The 24,345-nt window shown below is 43.8% G+C and overlaps 1 protein-coding gene across 2 annotated transcripts in view; it reads left to right on the forward strand.

Annotated features, from left to right (window-relative positions):
* The first annotated feature begins 8,284 nt into the window (after positions 1-8,284).
* The window catches only part of LOC124615544 (probable cytochrome P450 6a14), a 104,035-nt gene continuing 87,974 nt past the window's right edge, over positions 8,285-24,345 (forward strand). Inside the window, exon 1 of one of the 2 annotated variants that reach the window (XM_047143516.1) lies at positions 8,285-8,407. The gene's annotated coding sequence lies outside the window, so the exon portion shown is untranslated. The remainder of the gene's footprint in view (positions 8,408-24,345) is intronic. The other variant, XM_047143517.1, reaches the window with a different exon arrangement.

A 24,345-nucleotide genomic window follows, 5' to 3' on the forward strand; every position in this document is an offset into this window, starting at 1 on the left:
CTTAGCAATGTTGGTGCCCCAACAAACAACCTGGCTAAACATCTAGTAGCGCAATTGTGCCATTTGTGGAAAAAAGTGAGCAAGACATTCGTAACTCAGAATATTTTGCCCGTCGACTTTAGAACTTGCGACCTGCACCATCAGATATTTTCATTAGTTTCGATGTGGTCTCACTCTTCACTAGAGAGCCATTGCAGAAATCACTGTTGCTCTTTGGTGAGAAGCTGGAAGGGGAATTTGTTGATTTGTTTAAGCATGTGCTCACCACGATTTACTTTTTTATTCAATGACCAATACCTTGAACAGACTGACGGTGTCCCAGTGGGTAGTCCCTTGTCATCCATTGTGGCCAGTCTTCTTGTGGAAGATTTCGAGGAGAGAGCGCTCCAGCCAACAGAGTTGAAATCTACGTGCTTTTGGCGACATGTGGATGACACCTTTGTCATCTGTCCCAACGGCACTGTCTCGCTGGATTCATTTGTGCAACACCTAAACTCTCTTCATTCAAATATCAAGTTCACGATGGAGATGGAGAAAAATAGCGTACTCCAATTCCTGGACGTGTTGGTGTAGAGAAAAGAGGATGACAGCTTGGGTCTCACTGTGTAGCGTAAAGCTACGCACACGACCTTATATTACAGGCCACCAGCTGTCACCATCCTGCACAACGAAGTGGCGTGCTTAGAACGTTGGTACACACAGCACGAGACATATCGGAAACTTGCCTGATGAGCTGCGCCACCTCAGTACCGTATTTTTAGAGAATGGATATTCTGAATGGGAGATTCACCGTGCCTTACGTCCGGCGCGTGCTAGAGAAAGTGAAGAACTGGAAAATACTGATGAACAAAGAGGAATGGTAATTTTGCCATATGTCGGCGTCGGCAGTGTTTCTTCGAAAATAGGGAGATTGTTGGAAAAACAAAACATTAAATGCGTCTTCCTCCTGCCAACAAAACTCAGAGCTCTTTTAGGCTCAATGAAAGATGATCTTTGTTTGAGAAGGCTTGGTGTCTATAATATTCCCTGTAGCTGCGGGATGTCATACATTGGACAAACTTGTCGCACCATGGAGGATATATATGTCGAATATCGACGACATACACATCTGAACCAGCCAGCAAATCTGCAGTGACCGAGTGTTGCCTCAGTACAGGACATTATATGGAATGAAAAAACACCGAAATTTTGTCGTCGGAGTCTTCGTACAGGGACAGCACTATTGAAAAAGCAGTGGGAATTCGCAACTCGACTAATTTGCGTTAACAGGGACACAGGATACCAACTCAGCACGGTATGGGATCCAGCGCTGGCCATGTTAAAACCACACCGAACACAGAAAAGAGCTGTTGTATGTACGAGGATGACGCTGCGGTGGCGACATAGATATGTGGTTGGCAACGGCGAGGACTGGCACACGGCAGTGCGGATACGTATTTTAGCAGGTGGCACACAACACGTGGCGCTAGGGCGGCCGACGGCAGCGTACAGTGCGACTGACAGACAGGCTCCGCCTGTGCGTTCATCGCCCGACAGGAGGCGTAACTGTACAACTCTCTACCGATCTGCATATCTGTGATATTGGTCGCCGAAATTTGGCACGCTCACGCCTGAGCAGTTTCTTCTCTGTCATAAATAGGAGGCTTCCCGTCACAGCTTTCTCCCTCATCCCCTGGTTGCTCCCCTCCTCTCCAACCCCCGCCCTCTGCCGCGCCTTCACTGTTGTGTCCCCCCCTACCCTCCATCTCTACACCTTTCCCAAGGTGGCTTCCGTCAACTTCCCCTCCCGGATCATGCCCTTTTTCCTTCCATTTAGCCCTCCTATTAACTCTGATCCTAACCTCCCCCTCCTTTCCTGTGTCCTTTTCCCAGGCTTCCTCTTAACCCCACCCCTTCCATCCTGCTTTTTCCCCACCTTCCATCTCCCTGCCTCCGTTCTCTCCGCCGACTCCTTTTGCGTTTCCTTCCTCTGCCTTTCCCCATTCTCTCTCGCATCTGCCCTGCTCCCCCCTTCCGAGCCATCTCCTTTGTCCCCCCCCCCCCCCCGCCTTTTCGTTTTTCCTCTCTCCCCCCTTTTTCATCCTCATCTATCCAGGTCTCCCCCCCCCCCCCCCCCCCAAATCTGCCCTTGCCTGTGGTGTGTCATCTTCACGCCGACCTTTTAGTGCAGTGTTTCCAGTGATTGTTGTGCATCTTTTCCCAAGTGTTGCAAACGGACATCATACTGTTACAGGGTGTGATTTTTATATCTCTTGCGAACAGAAACCGGACTGTCACTGTGTTTTTTAATTGTCTGTCTACTATTTTCCCTGTCTGCTTCCTGTGTGTTTTGTCATCATCGCCCACCTTTTGTTTCATGTTTTAACTTTCCACAATTTTCCGCCGTTTTACAATTTACATCACCGTTTTATCGCCTGCTTTTATTGTTTCTTATCTTCTTATGTTTTAAAAATTCTGTAGGCTGAAGAGCAGCGTACTAAGCTGCTGCCAGCCCGCCCCCTTCACGGGAATCGAAATCCAACAAAGAAAGAAAAAAAATCACAGCCTGAGCAGTGAGTTCAACACACCTGAAGATGTCAGTCACTTGCACTGATGAAATATTGTGGAGTTTTCACAATACCCAACGTCTCGACAAGCACTATATTTACACAGTTCTGATAGTTTGAAACTAGTTAGATTTCGTCAAAAGCCGATTTCTTCTATGTACCTTTTCATCCAAACTAGGACCCATAAAATGTAGAAGGTGTTTTCCTGACACTGAGATAACTCTGGGACTGCAGCAGTTGCTTCTGATTTTGTTTAATGCAGATAACGATGCAGATGGGACAGCAAAAGAATGAGACTTTGTATAAGGTTCTACATGAAGTTTTTATGGTTGGATTTGTGTGTGAACAGTGTCCTCTTTCAGCTAAGTTTGAACTGATAATTGGTATGTGGGATGCTCGTGTGCATGGAGGTGCTAATTGATGCAGGCAAGCAGACATCTGATAAACATTTGATAATGCACAGTGCCGGTGTACTCACCTCTGATGATCTGGTAGAGATGTGAAATGGAGTGATGAGTCCAAAGACACTTTTCGTCTTCTGTACATCCAGCAGTTGATGATAAGCACTTGCACTAAAAAAAATACATGATATTGGTGCAAGTTGCGGATCAGACTGACCTCTTGCCTCAAATGGCAAGTATCAATAATACCGCTACAAAGACTATGGTCGCCGTGCGTATAGCACTCTAAGCTGTGTGCAAACGCATCGAATACAGCTCGCGCGCAGTTTCACTTCAGTGACATTTACTAGTTGTCAGTGACGAACACTTAAGTGATTGTTAGGAACCAGTGGAGTCGTTGATCTGTCGTCACATGACATTCCCATAGACCTGCATCAGCCTCTCGTCACCGCAGAATGTAGCTGCCTGCTGTAAAAATTTTTTCTCAACAACTAGACTTTCACATGAAAATGTATATAATGCAAACCAAAAATGTAATGACTTTATCAATAAATTTATACTCCCAAGAGAAGAACAATTTTGGACGCTTCATGTATAGACATTTATGTACATAGTTGATTGTACTCAAAATCTGTAAATTTAGATGAAACTTTAGACATAAATGTATCTCACAAATATGTTATCGAGTATCTACTCCTAAAAAAAAATGCAATAACTGCGTATAACTCATGGTAATGCACCTTGGTCTGGTAGGTTTTTCACCTTGGCTCCTTTCTCCTGCGAGCTGTACCCAAATGAGGAGGAGGAGAAAGCTTAACGCACTAAAGGCACCACAAATACCAGATAACCATTAAGTTCTCATGAACGCTGTGAAGTCAAATTAATTTTGTTACCATCAGCGTACTTTCATATGCGCGCTTATCCACATCATCTTTTGATGATTTACCTTGCTTGTAAAGAATTTTTAAGGAAACAGCTGGGTAATATTCTTCTTATTTGTTATCTTACACTGTATGATTGTTTACTAAAAGCTAATCTGAATATGTTATGTTGAAACGCAACTTCCTGCCACTGCAGATGAATGCTTGTAGTATATACTGTTAATGTGATGATTCCAAACAGTCAAGGGGGTGATAAAATATTTCTTATTTCTTTCCGTCTCTGGTTTCCCCTCATCTAGCTTATAATGTGGTGATTTGTTAAAAGAGAAAATAATTTCATTTAAAAAAAACCGTATAATGAAAGACAATATTCACCAAAGATCAAAAGAACATATTTGATACATAGGTACTTCCAGAAACTGAATAGGTGGTAAATATGAAGCTTCTGAAAAATGTGAGAGTTTTGTTGATTTGTCATATTCTTGTAAACTTATCTCTTGTTCGTGGAAGTTCAAGGTGAGCAAATGTAAGTTAGGTAACCTCTTGACCTTTCGCCGGATAAATATTACTTACGTCTTTATATTTTGTTGAGTCCACAATTAATCTGAACCACTACCTGTATCCTTATCGTTTATTCAATTTACTTTGTGATTTATATATGTTTCAGAGGAAAACAGCCCAGGTTGGTGGCGGATTATTTGGAGAAGAACGACTGAACACTGTGTCCTTTCATTAGTTGCTTTTCGATTAAGAGCTAGAACCCCCCGAGATATCTTATCCAATCATTTTCCTGCTGTACGTGACACTTTATAGTGTGAGTTATATGGGTCTGAGAGGTTACCATTTCCGAACAATGACGCTGCCAGCCTACTCACTGGCTTGATACAATGCACACTATTGTGAAAAAAAATCGAAGATAGACTATAATAAGGTAACATGGATCTCTCGGAATCCAATGGAGTTCCAGTTAGATCACGTGGCTGTTTCTAAATGCAATTTTAAAGAAATCATGAATGTAAAAGTAGCAAGAAACAGGGAATTTGATTCTGATCATTACCTGCCTAAGATTAAACTGAAACTTCTCCCTAATAGAAACCAAAAGAGACAGAAAAAAATAATTAAATATAATACAGACAGGTTCAACATCACCAAAGAGGTAGTAAAAAATTTTCAGGAGAAAATTAAAGGAACTAAATCAGGGAAATGGGAAGAAATATCGAAAGAAAGCAACAGTGCAGCGAAAGATGTATTTGCAACAACAAAAAAATGAAGACGAAAGTCTGGTGGAATGAAATCTGTGAAGAAGCAGTTACAGAAAGAACAAAGCAGTGGAAGAAACAGAAATTTTCTGGGAAGCCTGAACACCTTGATGCATTTAGAATGCAAAGAAAAGAAACAGCAAGAATAATAAAGAGTGCTAAAAGATCTTTTGAGAAATCACAACTCCTTGACATACAAAACAACTTTGTAAAAAATAGCTCCTGGAATTTCTATCAGATGTTTAAAAGTCATGTAAAGGGCTACCAAGCTCCAAGCATTTGCGTCACAGATGAAAATGGTGGCCTAAGCAACAGCCAGAATTGTGAAATACTAAGAAAGTACTTTGAAACATTATTGAACTGTGGAGATCCAAAATGTAAGCTAGCATTTCCAGATCTCCATGAAAATACAGAAGCAGATCCACCACCTACAGCTGAAAAAGTTAAAAAAGCAGTAAGTACCCTGAAAAACAACAAAGCCAGTGGAGAAGACTCAATTACAACTGAACTTATTAAATGGTCTCAACCAAAAATTATAACTAACCTTTATCTCATGTTTGAAGAAATATGGGAAACTGAAAAGATACCACCAGAAGGCTGGAAAGTGGCTCTCATCCATCCCATGCACAAGAAAGGTGATAAGCAAAATGTAAATAACTACAGAGGTATATCTTTGTTACCAGTGGGTTATAAAATATTTTCAACAATACTTATAAACAAGGCAGAAGGAACACTTGATAGCCAATTGGGAGAGTATCAGAATGGATTTAGAAAGGACAGCTCTTGCTCAGATCAGATTTTCAATCTAAAGTCCATATTTCATCACAGACTTACAAACTCCAAAGATATAGTTGTAACATTTATAGATTTTAGAAAGGCATTTGACTCACTTGATAGGGAAACACTAGATAAAGTGATCAGAGAATTTAGCATCAAATCTAAATTAGCAAACCTTATTCATAAAACGCTCACAGAAACCAAATCAAAAGTAAAGTTTCAGGATGAAATATCGAAGACATTCAACATGAACAGGGATAAGGCAAGGTGATGGCCTGTCTCCACTCCTCTTTAACTGCGTACTAGAGAAATTAGTAATAGAATGGAAACAAAAACTAAAAGAAGAGAAGCTATCACTAATCAGACTGGGAACTGAAAACAAAGGTACTGAAATTCGCTGTTTAGCATTTGCAGATGATTTTGCCACTCTTTCTGAAAACTTAACAAATGCTGGAATACAAATCAATCTCTTAGAAGAAATAGCCAAAACAGCAGGTTTAAGAATATCTGTAGAAAAAACAAAAATTTATGAGAAATATAAAAAATTCTCCGGGATCCCTAGCAACAGAGATTGGCCAGGTAAAAAGGGTAAATAAATTTGAATATTTGGGAGAAATTATCCAAGAAAATGGCTTAAAAATTCGCTATAAAACAAAAGGGTACATAAAATGGAGAGAGCTTATGGAATAACTTGGAATGTCTACAACAAAAGGTGTCTGTCTAAAAATTTGAAGATACAGCACTAAAACACAGTAGTAAAAGCAGAATGTCTTTATGCAAATGAATGTTCAGTACTGAACTACAAATTACGCAAACTTGAAGTCCTAGAAAGAAAAATCATTCGAAAAATACTTGGACCACCAAAAAATACAGAGGTATAGAAATGAAGAAGCAATGAAAAAATTTATCGCAACATAGAGAACATAAATGAAACACTATGGAAGAGGTGACTGCTAGTTTTTGGACACTTATACAGAATGAACAGCAACAGGTTAACCAAACAGATTTTTAAATATCTTTGGGATAGGAAGTCAACAACAGTCTGGATTCAAGCAGGTAGGAAGTATTTGGAAAGAAACAACATAAATGAAAAAGATGCAAGAGAAAGAGAGAGTTTCAAGAGAAAAGTGTTAAAAATGGATGGATTCCAAGACAAGAGGGAGGAGAAGACAGGGTCAAAATGGTCTGAGGAAAGAAAAAGGATACATAGTGAAAAGATGAAAGAATACTGGAATAAAAGGAAAGAACAACAAAGAAGGAAACACTGTAATTGGTGTGTGGTCCTTAGATGACCCAAACGAAGAAAGAAAGAAAGAAGAAGTAGGTAATCTGTTAATTAAAACCATCGAAACTTCTATAGCTTCACTGCATCATGCTAATTACGTAAAAACTGTCCATTCTCAATGTTGCTAGCTACCATGTCACAGCTGTTATAGTGTACTGAGCTCCATACATTGCAAATTGCTAAATTAATGTCGCATCTCTGAGAAATCTATACAGTAGTCTTCTCATTATAAGGCAGGAGGTAATGCCACAAAACGATTAAGATATGAAGATATTGTTAGTATGAAGTATAGGTGGAAACCAATTAACTAAAAAGATTATGTAAAACTTTCATTTTAAGGCTGACTACTTGGTTAAGTATTGTATTTGAATGGAATAAAGGAAAAATTTGCTCGGTTGATACATTTCTTTTCTTATTATTAATTTACCTAATAAAGATATTTGCTTATGGTTGCAGTACATTTTTAGTAAAAGCGAAATGCTGATTTTTGCGTTAATCTCGACTTTTTTGGAGGTGTGCACTGCCATGTTAATAGATCGTGTTGAACACGTTAAATGATTTCAGTTCTTCTGTTTTTTTTCCCATCCCAGCAACTTATTAAACCATAGACTGCATAGTAAAATTTTATAGAATTAAGTAATAAAACTTAAAGGCTGCATTATAGGCTTTAGATTCTGAAACTGCTGTACAATGTAATTTTTTGCAGGTCGTTTTCATAAAATGTCTCCGAGTAGGGCCAACACCACATGTTCAGCAATAGGCTGTATGAATCCTAAATATGGGCTAGGGTCGTACTGAGGTGGACGTATGTGTGGCATCAGGATCCATTCCCCAGGGATACTTGCAAACCACTGTGTCACCCTATGTCAAACACCTTGGAGACGTCAAGGAACAGCGCTTCCTAAAGATCGTGACACAATTATAGTGTAAAAGTCCTCTTCCGTCTGTCCGAGTAGTTGCTAAACGCCCAAGTGCCCTAGGCGTGACTCAAACTACTTACTCTTGTAGTACAGCCGTATCACATCCGCGCACACTCCGCTGCAGAGCGAAAACCTCATTCTGGAGCCGTATCAAAGTGTGCCACCTCCGGCGAGGACACAGATGAGTCAGCTGAAGTTCCTCGTCCTGCCGCCATGCAGCGCTGCCATCGGTCCGAGATACTCATCCTCCGGCCTCGTAACACAGGCCAGAGAAAGCGGTGAAGGACGTGTGTATCCAGATTTGGCGTTCGCCTGGTGTTGTTCCGCGCGAGATACAGGTAATTACGAGTACTATCTACTCAGCTTCAATACTGCTGTTCTGATATCTTATTTTCGTCTGATGATCCTATTCTACTAACGATTAACGCAAGCACGGTTTATAAACTTCCCAATAGAAGAAGTTGTTTACTATGAAATTTATGGCGACAAACACTTTCTCCTGTTATTAATTGCTTTCAGTGGACAGTAACTAGCGAGACGTTGGAGACGATAACTCTTAACAGATACAGTGATTAATAATCCGCACTTTTAGTTTATCGATATGCTTGACTTCACGATGACTTGGCTAATTTTAAGACGGCGTGGGAATACGGCGATAATTGAGAAAGGATTTTTTTGCTGTTGCAGTTTTCACAGCGAATTACACAGTAACGATTGTACTTGCGTTACTGAACTTAAATTTAAGTTAGTTTGTGAAAATTATACTCAAAGTTGTCAGTGGAAATATTTTCCTTGATGCTGTCTGCGTTGTTATAATAACGAATGGAGCGCACATATCGGATGCACCCACCAGATCGAGGTTGGAAACAATGTCCTTAACGTATGGTTTTATTGTGGCGTCCCTACTCCACTTGACAGTTCTGAATATCCTTAAATACTTGCATCGTTAGGTACTTCATCAAACATCCTCCGCAGTTGACACTTGTACTTAGAGAATTCCTTTCATTGACAGATAACAATACAGTATTGTCCCAGTTTTACAAGAATCTTGTTATGATTAATCTAACACTACATACTGCACTCGTGGAAGGGCGACCATATGATAGTTTGTTAAGCGAGGGAGGGGAGGGGGGCGGTAGACCTGGGAGTATTGAGTATTTTTAATAGTTTTGAAGACGAATGGCGACATGTAAGAAGCCATAAAAAAGTTCAGTTTCCGACCCTGTTACAAATCTGTTTAATATCGGCTTTTAAATCATCTTCTTGGAAGAAAAACGCCTGACTGGACTATAATTTTTCCTTTCCCTGAGAGCTACGGTGGGGCGGGGGTTGGGGGAGGGGCGCGGTCCCTTCCTTCCGTCCCTTACCGCCGCGCGTGGGCGTCCTTTCACTCGTGTTCTAAAGTGTGATGTAGTTCCATATAGTACACACTGATTTGCAGTCTTTGAATGTAGACGTAGAAGCACTGTAGTGAAATGTGCCTCTTTTATTAGATTCTTTAATTTCGAAATGTGGGGAAGAAAAGTCAGAGTTAAGCGTCTTGTTGACGTTGAGGTCTTTAACGAAGGTGAGAAGGTAAACTGGAGAAAACTGGCCTTAGAAGTGACTGTCCCGACATTAACCTGTACTAGTTTAGGAAAATCTAGTGAAGAACTAAATCAGTATCGACAGAAGATAATTTGAGACGCGCACCTTCCTCATAGGAGTCCATTTTCTTAGCCACACTGCTAAACAGTTTGGTTTTAATTTCAAAAATGTTTGAAAAATGTGACACAATGCTTTAGCTAGAAACTCGTATACAAAATACAAATTTCCTCTGGTCGCAATTTATCGTGATAAGAAACGTACAGGTGAGAGATACATGGCTAAAATAATTTAGAGCGCATCATATTACAAGCAAACATTCGTAGGTGAGATAAACCTGAAACACAGTGAATGAGGTGGCACAGTACTTACAACACTAGATTCATGTGCTTTCTCTAAATTAGCTAATGAGGATGTCAGAGAACACTCCTTCGAAAGCGACATCGGCAATCCCCATCCCCTCTCCACTTTCCATCAATCTTGGTTCAATTCGTATTTCTGCTGCGTCTCCAGCGAATTCACCCTTTTTTAAAAAATCTAGATCTTGGACTACACATGTCAAGATATGACTTTTTAATCTATAGTTGTGATGGCAAACAATACTTTTTTATGGAGCATGTCGCTTGGTTTTACTCCATAATTTCTGTAAGTTAAAAGAAAAGCAAGTTGCGATTCCTTGCACTTGTTGCTGCTGCAAAACAGGACCTTCTTTAACGCAAAACCTTACAATCGGACATACGCAGATTAAGTGACTTAAAAGAAACTTATGAATTCACGTTTAACGTGGACTCTGTCTTCTTCTGTACAATTATTCCCTGAGAGTGGTACGTCTGTAGTGATGCAGTGGAAGGAAACGAACACGCGCTGTATCTTTCTGCTTCAAATATGAGTGATATTTCTGTAAACAGTAGATGTAAGATTAGAAAATGTGTCTGTCCTGAATGCCTTTGACACAAGACACAGTAATATTCCTCTTTCAGAATCATCGCAAATGCAAGTTTCACTGACTAGTAGTCGCCTGACATTACGGCAGCCTGCTCATTCAGACAATAGTAGACAAATAATGTTGTTATATCTAAAAGAGAAGAAAAAATGAAAGGTAAAAGCGAACAAAACCTAAAATAATACTACGAACTACTTTTCTTAAGTACATGAACTTTAATCTACACGAATTATTTCCTAAATACATCTAGAACAATGTGCGACCTGCGCTGATAGCGCCCCCTCGCCCATTGAATCCGCCACGCGAATTAATAACGAGGTCTGGTGAACCGGGCAGCCCGAATATTGTTCTTAGTCGGTTTCCCACATACCACTAGATGAATATCTGGCTGGTACGCACGCCCCACCTCAGGCAACCGTACGGTGAGTCTCTTACCTTTAAGCGCATTTTCTCTGGCGTTTCGGCAGATATTTGGAATTTCATTTTTTTCAGCGTGTACCTCGAGTCAGCCAAACAGATACTGCCTATCACGTCTTTCATGGGACGTCCAACGTCGATAGAAAGTGTCGGCTAGTTTCCCGTTACAAACAAAATGATCTTTAGCGGCCCCATGTTGGTCTAATGCGTTATTCCTTTTACCGATGTGTATTAACAGGTACAGTAAAACACAAAGAGTAAGGAATACTCCGACAGTGACAGCACCAACCCAGTAACTGCTGCTCAGTCGCTGCTGGAGTACTGATTATTCTTCCTGTTTTACTATTCCTATTAAGCGTAGGGGACGATGCGGGAGACTCGCACCGCTGTACTAGGCAAGGTCTTAGTGGAGGTGGTTTGCCATTGCCTTCCCCCGACCGTAATGGGGGTGAATGATGATGATGAAGACGACACAACAACATCCAGTCACCTCGAGGCAGAAAAAAAATCTCTTACCCCCGCCGGGACTCGAACCCGGGACCCCGCGCGCGTGAAGCGAGAACGCTACCGCAAGACCTCGAGCTGCGGACTCCTGTTAATAAATATCGGTAAAACGAATAACACACTAGACTAATATGGGAGCACTCTATCGAATTGGCCCGTAAAGTTCCGATTTAAAAATCGTTTTGTTTGTAATGGGAAACAAGCTGACGCTTTCCGTCGACGCTGGGCGTCGCATGAGAGACGAGACGAACTGTATTTATTTGAGTTGACACCAGCTACACGTTGCAGAAAGTAAATTGCAAATATCTGGCGAAATACCAGAGAAAATGCGTCTGACGAGCCTTAGAGGAGACACGCGGTTTATTATAGACGCAGACGGATGGAGTACACAGATTCCATCCCATGGCGAAGGGGGGGGGGGGGAGGGGAGGAATGGTGGCGTCAGGAATGGCGACCGGCTACCAACTGTCACTAACATTGCTACCAACTGTCACTAACATTGACAGAATCTAACAAACAATGCCGAACCAGTAGAACAAACTGGAAAAGGCAAGGGACAAGAAGAAGAAGAAGAAGATCTAGAACACTGTGCATTGTATTTTGTTAGATAACAGTTTACTTTTGATCTGCAAGATGTCTTATTTCTTGGAGCGATTCATATGATTAGATATTCTGGATATTTATCGTGACACAATCGTTGTGTCTTATATGCATCTATATCATGTATCGTTTATTTATTTTCAACAAATTGAAGTTCTGAGCACTTTACTTCTTTATAATCGAATATGTATTCAGACTGTTTCTAGCAACGCTGCGTAGTTATCTATTACACGCGTGATATTACTTCGCACTTTTGTAAAGGATGCTGTGAGCGGAGGTATCGACAGTAGTCGGCTGGTATTCGTTGCAGCATTGTGCAGTAGAATTGACCATTTGTAGCTGCAAATTTCAGTAGCGACTACACAGGGCGATTTTTTTCTATCATGTACAAACTCTAGGGATCGATTGACGAGAGGCCATGTGCCTCAGCGCATGAGCGTACGCAGCGTAGCATGTTCTGTCTCACACGTTCATATGGGCCAGACTGCATCTGAACAGTGTCGAAGTCAGCATGAATACACTGTTCCAGTGTCTCCATGTCTGGAATTGGCTCTGCATACACGATATTTTTCCGATGGCCCCATAACCAGAAATAGCACGGGTTGAGATCTGGTGAACGAGCAGGCCATGCAACTGGACCCCCTCGTCCGATCCATCGACCAGGGCAGACATGATTGCGATGCGTCCGGACGTTAACGGCGAAGTGGGCTGCAACACCATCATGTAGCAGCCACATAACCGTTCGAAGCATCAATGGTGCTTCTTCCAGCAGGGGTGGCAAACTCACCTGCGAGAAACGCCGATAGTTCGGGCCTGTTAAGCAACGTGGAAGGAAGACTGGTCCCAAAATACGGTTTCCAATTATCCCGGCCCACACATTCTGACTGCACGACGCTGATGATTCACTGTCACCATACCATGGGGGTTCTGCATACTATCCCATAGATGACTACACTCCTGGAAATTGAAATAAGAACACCGTGAATTCATTGTCCCAGGAAGGGGAAACTTTATTGACATATTCCTGGGGTCAGATACATCACATGATCACACTGACAGAACCACAGGCACATAGACACAGGCAACAGAGCATGCACAATGTCGGCACTAGTACAGTGTATATCCACCTTTCGCAGCAATGCAGGCTGCTATTCTCCCATGGAGACGATCGTAGAGATGCTGGATGTAGTCCTGTGGAACGGCTTGCCATGCCATTTCCACCTGGCGCCTCAGTTGGACCAGCGTTCGTGCTGGACGTGCAGACCGCGTGAGACGACGCTTCATCCAGTCCCAAACATGCTCAATGGGGGACAGATCCGGAGATCTTGCTGGCCAGGGTAGTTGACTTACACCTTCTAGAGCACGTTGGGTGGCACGGGATACATGCGGACGTGCATTGTCCTGTTGGAACAGCAAGTTCCCTTGCCGGTCTAGGAATGGTAGAACGATGGGTTCGATGACGGTTTGGATGTACCGTGCACTATTCAGTGTCCCCTCGACGATCACCAGTGGTGTACGGCCAGTGTAGGAGATCGCTCCCCACACCATGATGCCGGGTGTTGGCCCTGTGTGCCTCGGTCGTATGCAGTCCTGATTGTGGCGCTCGCCTGCACGGCGCCAAACACGCATACGACCATCATTGGCACCAAGGCAGAAGCGACTCTCATCGCTGAAGACGACACGTCTCCATTCGTCCCTCCATTCACGCCTGTCGCGACACCACTGGAGGCGGGCTGCACGATGTTGGGGCGTGAGCGGAAGACGGCCTAACGGTGTGCGGGACCGTAGCCCAGCTTCATGGAGACGGTTGCGAATGGTCCTCGCCGATACCCCAGGAGCAACAGTGTCCCTAATTTGCTGGCAAGTGGCGGTGCGGTCCCCTACGACACTGCGTAGGATCCTACGGTCTTGGCGTGCATCCGTGCGTCGCTGCGGTCCGGTCCCAGGTCGACGGGCACGTGCACCTTCCGCCGACCACTGGCGACAACATCGATGTACTGTGGAGACCTCACGCCCCACGTGTTGAGCAATTCGGCGGTACGTCCACCCGGCCTCCCGCATGCCCACTATACGCCCTCGCTCAAAGTCCGTCAACTGCACATACGGTTCACGTCCACGCTGTCGCGGCATGCTACCAGTGTTAAAGACTGCGATGGAGCTCCGTATGCCACGGCAAACTGGCTGACACTGACGGCGACGGTGCACAAATGCTGCGCAGCTAGCGCCATTCGACGGCCAACACCGCGGTTCCTGGTGTGTCCGCTGTGCCGTGCGTGTGATCATTGCTTGTACAGCCCTCTCGCAGTGTCCGGAGCAAGTATGGTGGGTCTGACACACCGGTGTCAATGTGTTCTTTTTTCCATTTCCAGGAGTGTATAATGAAAGTTGAAGATACCACTCTGAGTAAGGGTGGTCTTAACTGTGAATAAAATGGATGACACAAATCCCAGGATCGTTTTTGCCCGGTGAAGAAACCAGTAACAAAACTACTCCCGATGTGGAAAGTCTGTCGCTAGCAAGCCCTGCACGGGCTGTAGGTGATAAGCGTAGCAACATTTGCCATGGAGAATGTGCCAAACGTCCGTCTGGCTTACCCTGCACTGGCTGGCCAACAGACTGGTACTGACACGGTGGTCGCCTTCCACAGTGTTAACCACTTTTCCTCCAAGTCTGGTGTCCGAAATATTTCGGGTACGTCCTTCATGTTTTTCTGCTTCCTGAAATGATCCTGTCTCATACAAACGGCGAAACACTGTTGCAAACTTTGAGTACGGTGGTTGTTGTCGGCGAAGACAGTTCTCTTGATACAACCTTGCTGCTCGCCGCTCGTTGCCATTTGCCTTTCCGTAGTGGTAAAACACCATGTCGGCAAGCTCTCGATTCGAATACGGAACCACTGTGTACAATGCTGCATCACATCCACTACAAGATGAGTCAGCAAGAGAAGTGAATCGGACACAACATTACAAATACTCTGGCAGGAGAGGGCGGTAGGGCATGACGTATGAGGAACAGTACCACCCTCTAGGAGGAAACCATGCATATTGTAACTGTGGCTGCATGGTACAGCGCGTATTAGACCGCGGTCTCTGTGACTATATATGACTGAATAATGGTCTCTGGCATGTAAACCATGCATTTCCGGACATTAATTCATTAGACCTTTTTTGTTCCCTATCCTCTTACCGATCAATCCCTAGAGTTTTTACGCGGTGGAAAAAATCGCCAAGTATAAACTCATTCCATACCATCATTACTCTCGTTTGTGACCTCTGCTTAGGTAGCAACACTGACGAATATTCATTTTACATGTTGCTTGCACTGCCAGAGAAGTGTTTCTGAGAAGCAAGGATCGCTTTCTCCACCCATGCAAAGACCCTATTATATTAAAAGTCTAGTAGACTTGCAAGATCGCATTTCGTTTCGATGAAATTGGATACAGCTAAATAACAAAAAAATGGTTCAAATGGCTCTGAGCACTATGGGACTTAACATCTGTGGTCATCAGTCCCCTAGAACTTAGAACTACTTAAACCTAACTAACCTAAGGACATCACACACATCCATGCCCGAGGCAGGATTCGAACCTGCGACCGTAGCGGTCACGCGGTTCCAAACTGAAGCGCTTAGAACCGCACGGCCACACCGGCCGGCCGCTAAATAACAAATAAGTAACGTAACAAATGAGCACATCAACTGCATATATCTACTGTAGAAGTCAAAGGAACGCTTTTAAGGACGATAGGCAAATGCATTTAATCTTGTCAATGCTGATCCCACTGACTAACTAATGCACGTCTTTGTTTGAGCACATAAATATGATGTTACGTCAGCTCTCCTTCACTATGAAGTTGAAAATTATTGTAGCAAGTAATTTACATAATTTTTTGGTTTGTGTTATAGTTTGTCTGCTACTGTCATTTAATTTGCTAAATTGCTGTAAACCATCTGAATGTGGTACTTTTTCTCTATTTTTTTTCAGAAATGTGTATATAATATGCTGATTGCCTGTGAACATATAAAACAAGAAGAGTATTTCACACATCTGCATAGTACTGATACAGAGAGCGCTTGATTTTGCTAGACTCATTCAGATCCAGTGTTTCATGCAGCCTGTTCTACACATTCGCCACCTGCTGCGTTTTGTTGTTGTTGTGTTCTTCAGCCCAGCGACAGGTTTGACGCATCTCTCCGCGCTCGGCTGTCCTATGCAGGCCCCATCATCTTCGAATACCTACCGTTACCCATATCCATTTGAATCTTGCTACTGTATTCAAGTAATGGTCTCCATCTGCAATTTCCACACCCCACACTCCCTAGTGTTACCAAACTGACAATTCACTGATGCCTCAGGATGTGTTCTACCAACCTATCTCTCCTTTTAGTCTAGTTTCCGATAAATTTCTTTTTCCGCCAATTCCATTCAGTGATTTCTCATTTATCTATCTAATCTTCAGCATTCGTCTATAGCACCACGTTTCGAAACCTTCTACTTGCATCTTGCTAGAAATGCTCTTCTTGCACGTGTCGATTCTGCACCAGGCTACACTTTTTCTATTGCTTATGTCTTTGTCGTGCATCTGCCCAGTCTCGATATGGTTATTTAAATATTTTGCACGGTTAATTTAAGGGATGGCCGCATGCCCAGCCTGTCGTCACCCCCCCCCCCCTGACTTTCTTAAATCTATTTCCTAGGATAAACCTTATTGCCTCACGTGTTCCTACATTTCTCTGGAAGCCAAGCTGATGTACCCAGAGGTCGGCTTCTACCAGTATTTCCACTCGTCTGTAAATAGATTGTCAAGATTTTGCATCCATGACTTATTAAACTGGTGTTTCAGTAATATCCACATTTGCCATTTTCCCTGACCTCTGAGGGTATTTCATCTGTTTCATAAATCTTGCATCCCACAAGGAATTATTTTCTCATGATTGGCTCTCCCAGGGATGCCAATAATTCTGGAGACTTATTTCCACTTAGATCTTTCGCTGATCTGCCGAATTCTTCTCACCGTATCGTATTTCATTTCCACCCACTTCCTCTTGTGTTTCTATAACACATTCTAAGGAACAAAAATTACGCAACGCAAAAGAATTATTCGAATGGGGTGAAAACCGTAGACGTGACGTGCGTGTACAGACAAAAAATGATTATAATTTCAGAAAAAATTGGTGATTTATTCAAGAAAAAGAGCTTCACAAACTGAGCAAGTCAATAAGGCGGTGGTGCACCTCTGACCCTTATGCAAGCAGTCATTCGGCTTGACATCGATTGATAAATTTGTTGGATGTTGTGCTGAGGGATATCGAGCCAAAGTCTGTCCAATTGGCGCGTTAGATCGTCAAAATCTCGAGATGGTTGGAAGGTCCTGCCCATAATGCTCCAAGAGTTCTCAGCTGGGGAAAGATCCGGCGACTTTGCTGGTCAAGGTAGGGTTTGTCAAGCACGAAGACAAACAGTGGAAACTCTCGCCGTGTGTGGCAAGCCCACAATGGCTTGCCATGAATGCCAACAAAACGGGGCGTAGATTATTATCGACGTACCGCTGTGCTGCAAAGGTGCTACGGATGCCAGCCAAACGGGTCCTGCTGTGAATAGAAATGGCACCAAAGACCACAACTCCTGCTTGTTGGGCCATATGGCGAGCGATACTCAGGTCGGTATCCCACCACTGTCCAGGGCGTCTCCAGACACATCTTCACTGGTCATCAGGACTCAATTCGAAGCGCGAGTCTTACTGACTGGAGTAGAATCGTCTTCATTGATGAGTCGCAGTTCGAATTGAGCCCCGACGACCAGCAAAGACGTGTCTGGAGACGCTTCGGACAGTGGTGGGGTACCAACCTGACTGTCGCCCGCCATATGGCACGGCAGCCAGGAGTGAGGGGCTGGACTTCCATTTCATTTCATAGCAGGTCCCTTTTGGTTGTCATCCTCGGCACCTTTACGGGACAGTGCTAAGTCGACGATATTCTACGTCTTGTTTTGTTGCCCTTAGTGGAAGGCCATCCTGGGATTACATTACACCAAGATAACGCTCTTCCGCACTCGCCGAGAGTTTCTGCTGCTTATCTTCGTAGTTGCCAAACCCTACATTGGCCAGCAAGGTTGCCAGCTGTCTCCCCAATTGAGAACGTTCGGAGCATTATGGACAGGGTCCTCTAACCATCTCGGGATTTTGACGCTCTAACGCGCTAGTTGGACAGAATTTGGCACGATACCCTACAGGAGGACATCCCACTACTCTGTCAATCAATGCCAAAGCCGGATAACTGCTCGCCCGACAGAGGTGGACCACCACGTTATTGAGTTCCTCAGTTCGTGAAGCTCTTTTTCTTGAATAAACACACACAACCATGCCCTAGGGAGGACTCGAACCTCCTCCGGGCCCAGCCGCACAGTCCGTGACTGCAGCGCCTTAGACCGCTTGGCTAATCCCGCGCGGCTGTACTCTTTTGTTCGTCTCTACATGCACGTCACATCGATCGATGTCCGTCCCGTTCCGACAATTCCTTCGTGGCACGTCTTTTTTCCTTGTCTTAGAGTGTTCGTTTATGGGCTATTCAAGAGACTTCAGATGATGATGATGATGATTGGTTTGTCGGGCGCTCTACTGCGCCGTTATCAGCGCCCGTACACATCCCAATCTTTACACAGTCCAATCTCGGCACTTTCACGAATAATGATGAAATGGTGAGGACAACCAAACACCCAGTCCCCGGGTGTATAAAATCCCCAACCCGGCCGGCTCAAATGGCTCTGAGCACTACGGGACTTAACTTCTGAGGTCATCAGTCCCCTACAACTTAGAACTACTTAAACCTAACTAACCTAAGGACAATACACACATCCATGCCCGAGGCAGGATTCGAACCTGCGACCGTAGCGGCCGCGCGGCTCCAGACTGTAGAGCCTAGAACCGCTCGGCCACTCCGGCCGGCAATCGAACCTGGGACCCAGTGATCCAGAGGTAGCAACCCTAGACAACGAGCTGCGGACAAGAAACTTCAGGTTGTGAACAGAGGCTTGCGTTCACTTTATCTCTCCTCTCAATAAGAGGGAACAGCAGAGATTGAAAAATTTTGCGAAGACCTTACTATAGTGTATTAAAAAGAAGCCTGTGAAGAGTGGAAGAGAATTATAATTACCTATTTTATATCCCCGTATGATAGGCCTCTCTACGAACGCAGCAGATTGTTTACAAGCGAACGCAATTCATTTTCGAACAATGCTGGTCTATTTGGAGTATGTATCAGATCAACTAAGACCGTCTGGAACTTTTATGAAGAGATGGGGCATCCCATTGTGCTGCTCAGCATACTTCACTGAGATATGCTGCACCATCTGTAGGACTGCTGCCGTGATACTGAGAACTTGTTATTGCACAAGTTTTAAAAAACAATCTTTTGTCTGGGTGGTGAGACCCACTTTATTTAAAAATCATATAAGCTCCGCTCTTAATTGACCACAGAATTACAAAATAACGCTAAGCGGATACCCTAATATGTAGGCGTGCTGAGAAGTAATGCCTCCGATTTTTTTAAAGATAAAACTAACATTATTATTATCTGTCTACATCATTATTCTTCGTGTCTATGTATTTATTTCCCAACATAGTCACCGTGGCGACGAACACATTTCTCCCAGCTAGACCAGTTTGTCGATGCCTTCACTGTAGAATGTGAGACTGTCGACGGAGCCACAACCTCACCTCTGCCTGCACCGCTTCATCACTATCAAAGTGAAGTGCTCGAAAGTGTCCTTTAAGTTTTGGAAACAGATTAAAACGGGATGGGGCCAAGTCGGAACTGTATGGAGGACGATCGGTAACAGTGAACCCAAGGCGTCGGATTGATGAAGATGCCGCACCACTCCTGTGTGGTCTGGCATTGTCTTGCTGGAGGAGAGGACGTGTGGACGAATTCGTGCTTTACATCACGCTCTTTCTCACGCACCGATATAGTAACGTTACACACTACAGTTCGAAGCCCTCTAGCGGCAGAGGGCTACAAATAGGTAGACATGATTAATGAATATGTAGAATGTTAATAACGTTTGTCTTATTTAAACGATTTAAGAGTTTCACATTAAAATTTGGGGTTTACTACTTTTCAGCACGCTCTCATATGTTGCTTACGAATGCACTGTCTCGTCTTGAGGCGAACCGAAATGTAATCTGTGTCCATAAAGCCCAAGATTGTTGCTGAAGAAGGACGTTGTTCCACCCGGCTGCGTTTCAAATATTTTATTTTCACTACTACTTTCGGGCACCGAACTTTCTAAAGTCCAACTAAAAATCATAACAATACGCCATAAAAAAGAGAAGAAAGCTAAAACATGAAAACATGAGTGATGATCTACACATGGTATAGTGTTAAACCACTACTACTACTACTACTACTACTATGCCGGTTTAATGCTAGATCCGATGTACATATATTAATTTCAGTTTTAGTTTTTTGTCTTTTTTATCATGTGTTTTTATGTTGTTTATATGCACTTGAGAGTGGGCAGTGCCTGAAAATAGTAGCGCAAATAAAATATTTTAGACAGCCTGGCGGCATAACGTCTTTCTTCAAATTTGCTGAGGCCCGCCCAGAAGAAAGTGATTGTTGCTGAGCTAAACATAAAAACGGCCAAGCAAATATCAAACCCGAGGCCGCAGCTGTAGTGCAGAAAGCAAAGCGTATCTGAAGTTAAAATCTTCTGGGTTGTTAGGCGCATCATATTTCTTCAGACGTTCGACGTTTCGACCCCTCTGCTTTGATCTTCTTCAAGATCTTGTGGTGTCCACATTAGATTGAGCACTGCCAGAGACCCTTGTCGCCTTTTATTATGTAAGGGAGTCTTCCCGAGCTTGTGCTGGAGAAGTGGGATTATTGGGTAGGAATCTCGTAGCTACCGTGGGTGGGCCGTAGTAATTGGTTAGAAAGGAATTTTTCCCGCACTTACGATGGAGAAGAGTTGTTAGTTAAAATTCCTCCTTCTACTATTGGCAGGCCAACATCATTGGCTAGAAGCGAACAGAGCATTACAGGAGAGTGGTAATATTTATCCAAAATATTGTTGTTGGCAGACATCCAGGGCGTTGTTTGCATCGCTCGCTGGCCGCTGCCGCGTATTCGCATCCTTCATGGCGGGGACCCACGGTGACGGAAGCGCGTAGCCGTCGTCTCCATTGCAGTTACATGCCATTCTTTGAAATAGCAATCGCTTCTCAGACTTGTTCTCTACAAATGTTGGTTACCTTAACAAGCACACATACGTTATTGAAATCGATGACAAGGCAACAGTTCTCGTGATGTTCCGCTACCGCCGTTTTATACTCTGTTTTAGCCGCAACTGATGTTCGTGTTCCGTAATACATTCTTTAACGGTTGTTCTCATTTCGCCTGTGCGCACGCACTCTGCCGCATCCACATGTCATTTCGTACACGCCCGCAGTGTGCAGACAATCAGGCGCATACTTTTCCGTCGGAAAATGTCTTTTGTTTTGACTGAAGGAAGTGATCTGAAAAGCATTTTTCCTTAGAATTCTGTTTATGCGATCAGTGACCCCACGAAGAAACGGTAACTTAATAGAGTGGGAAGGTGGTTTCTCGTCGTTCCTATTAGCATAATTAATATTTCTCTTAAAAGCCCTGTCTAAGGACAAATTGTCATAGCTATCGGTCTTCAATTTCTTGGCTCTGAGCACTACGCGACTTAACTTCTGAGGTCATCAGTCGCCTAGAACTTAGAACTAATTAAACCTAACTAACCTAAGGACATCACACACATCCATGCCCGAGGCAGGATTCGAACCTGCGACCGTAGCGGTCGCTCGGTTCCAGACTGTAGCGCCCAGAACCGCAGGGCCACTCCGGCCGGCTTCATTTTCTTCTTTAAAAATCCAACTCCTTGTCCTGTTCCAAGCTATTATCATCACTGATATGGAAAGCTTGTGAAGACAGAGTGTTGAACACTGATTGCATCTGGGTTGGGTGGTGGCACGAAGTGGCGCCTGAATACCTCTTTGTGTTAGCAGTATGACGTGGTCGAACAACCGAGAAGATCTTAACTCCAGTGACAGCAGCCAGGAAAGCCTACGTTACACAAAGAGTACTTCTTTGGGAGCATGTGAACAAACATCCATTCCAAGTGTGGTCGAAGCACAGTGGCAGTGCCTGCAGCGCGGCCAAGTTTCAAAGCCACCTGCTGACCAGCGAATCTGAATTACGCGCAGCGCCTCCTAAGCCTCAACTTCTGCGTCTATTTCGATGCCTAGTGGGAGTATTAATTAATTACCCTGCATCTTCGTAGGTAAAAATGAACCACAAAGTCTACAATGATAACATAAGTGAGGTATGTTCGTGTATGAAAATCTAAAGGTATTCGCTAGCATTCGCATCATCCATCAATGATATAGCGACAGATATAAGTACGTAATTAACTAAGTAAGTAACTTATGCTATATGTTTTCATCTGCTAGATTTCGCCATAGTCTTTTCTTCATTACCATTATATTTCGTAGCAACAAGAACACAATTATCTCACATGTCATAATACTCACTTGACACTTAGGTGACAAAAGTCATGAGATATCTCTTAATATTTTATCGGATCTCCTTTGCCCGGATTAGTCCAGCAGCTCAACGTGGCATGGACTCAACAAGTCGTTTGAAGTCCCCTGCAGAAATACTGAGCCATGCTCTCTCTATAGCCGTCCATAACTGCGAAAGTGTTACCGGTGTAGGATTTGGTGCAAAAAATGACCTCTCGATTATGTCCCATAAATATTCGACGGGATTCATGTCGGGCGATATGGATGGCCAAATCATTCGCTCGAATTGTTCAGAATGTCACTGAAACCACTCGCGAACACCTGTGGCCCGGTGACAAGGCGCAATGTCGTCCATAAAAAATTCCAACATTGTATGGGAACATGAAGTCCATGAATGGCTGCAAATGGTCTCCAGATAGCCATAAAATAATCATTTCCAGTCAAGATCGGTTCTGTTGGACCGGAAGACCCAGTCCATTCCATGCAAACACAGAACACACCATTATGGAGCCACTGCCAGCTTCCACAGTGCTTTGTTGACTACTTGGGTCCATAGTTTCGTGGGTTTTGCGCCACACTCGAACCCTACCATTAGTTCTTAATAACTGAAATCTGGACCACCGTTTTCCAGTCGTCTAGGGTCCAACCGATATGGTCACGAGCCCAGGAGAGGCGCTGCAGGCGATGTCGTGTTGTCAGGAAAGGCATTCGAGTCGATCGTCTGCTGCCATAGCCTATTAACATCACATTTCGCCGCACTGTCGTAGTGTACACACTCATCATACATCCCACATTAATTTTTGCAGTTATTTCACGCTGTGTTTCTTGTATGTTAGCACTGAAGACTCTATGCAAATGCCGCTGCTCTCATTCGCCAAGTGAACGCCGTCGGCCATTGCGTTGCCCGTGGTGAAAGGTAATGCCTGAAATTTTGTATTTCGGTACACTCTTAACACTGTAGATCCCCGAATATTGAATTCCCGAACGATTTCCGAAATAGAATTTCCCATGCCCTAGCTTTAACTACCATTCCTCTTTCAAAGTCTGTTAATTGCCCCCGTGCGGCCATAATCACGTCGGAAACCTTTTCACATGAATCACCCGAGTGTAAATGACAGCTTCACCAATGCACTGCCCTTTCCTACCTTGTGTACGCTATATTACTGCCACCTTTATATGCGCATTTCGCCAGCCCATGACTTTGTCACCTCAGTATACATTCTGTGAAGAGGGTTCAAATGGCTCTAAGCACTATGGGGCTTAACAGCTGAGATCATCAGTCCCCTAGACTTAGAAATTACTTACACCTAGCTTACCTAAGGACATCACGCACATCCATGCCCGAGACAGGATTCGAACCTGCGACCGTAGCAGCAGCGCGGTTCCAGGCTGAAGCACCTAGAACCGCTCGGCCACAACGGCCGGCTGTGAAGAGGGAAAATAAGGTCACTACATCGGTATTTCAGCGAGTCTCTCGTACACCCGAGAAAATAGTTCATCTCTTTTTAGGCCCGAAAAACATCGTTCGGAAACTTGCGGCGTTTATAAATGTAGGTAAATTAGGTAAGTGAACTCGCAAAGAAACACAAACGTAAACAGAGTGATGACAATGGCTCATAAAATAATCAGACATCGCATCTGTCCTTCACACTTACAGAGTAGAAAGCACTTCCCTTATGTGGAG

The sequence above is a fragment of the Schistocerca americana genome, chromosome 5 (assembly GCF_021461395.2).
Source record: "Schistocerca americana isolate TAMUIC-IGC-003095 chromosome 5, iqSchAmer2.1, whole genome shotgun sequence".
Classification (NCBI taxonomy): Eukaryota; Metazoa; Arthropoda; class Insecta; order Orthoptera; family Acrididae; genus Schistocerca; species Schistocerca americana.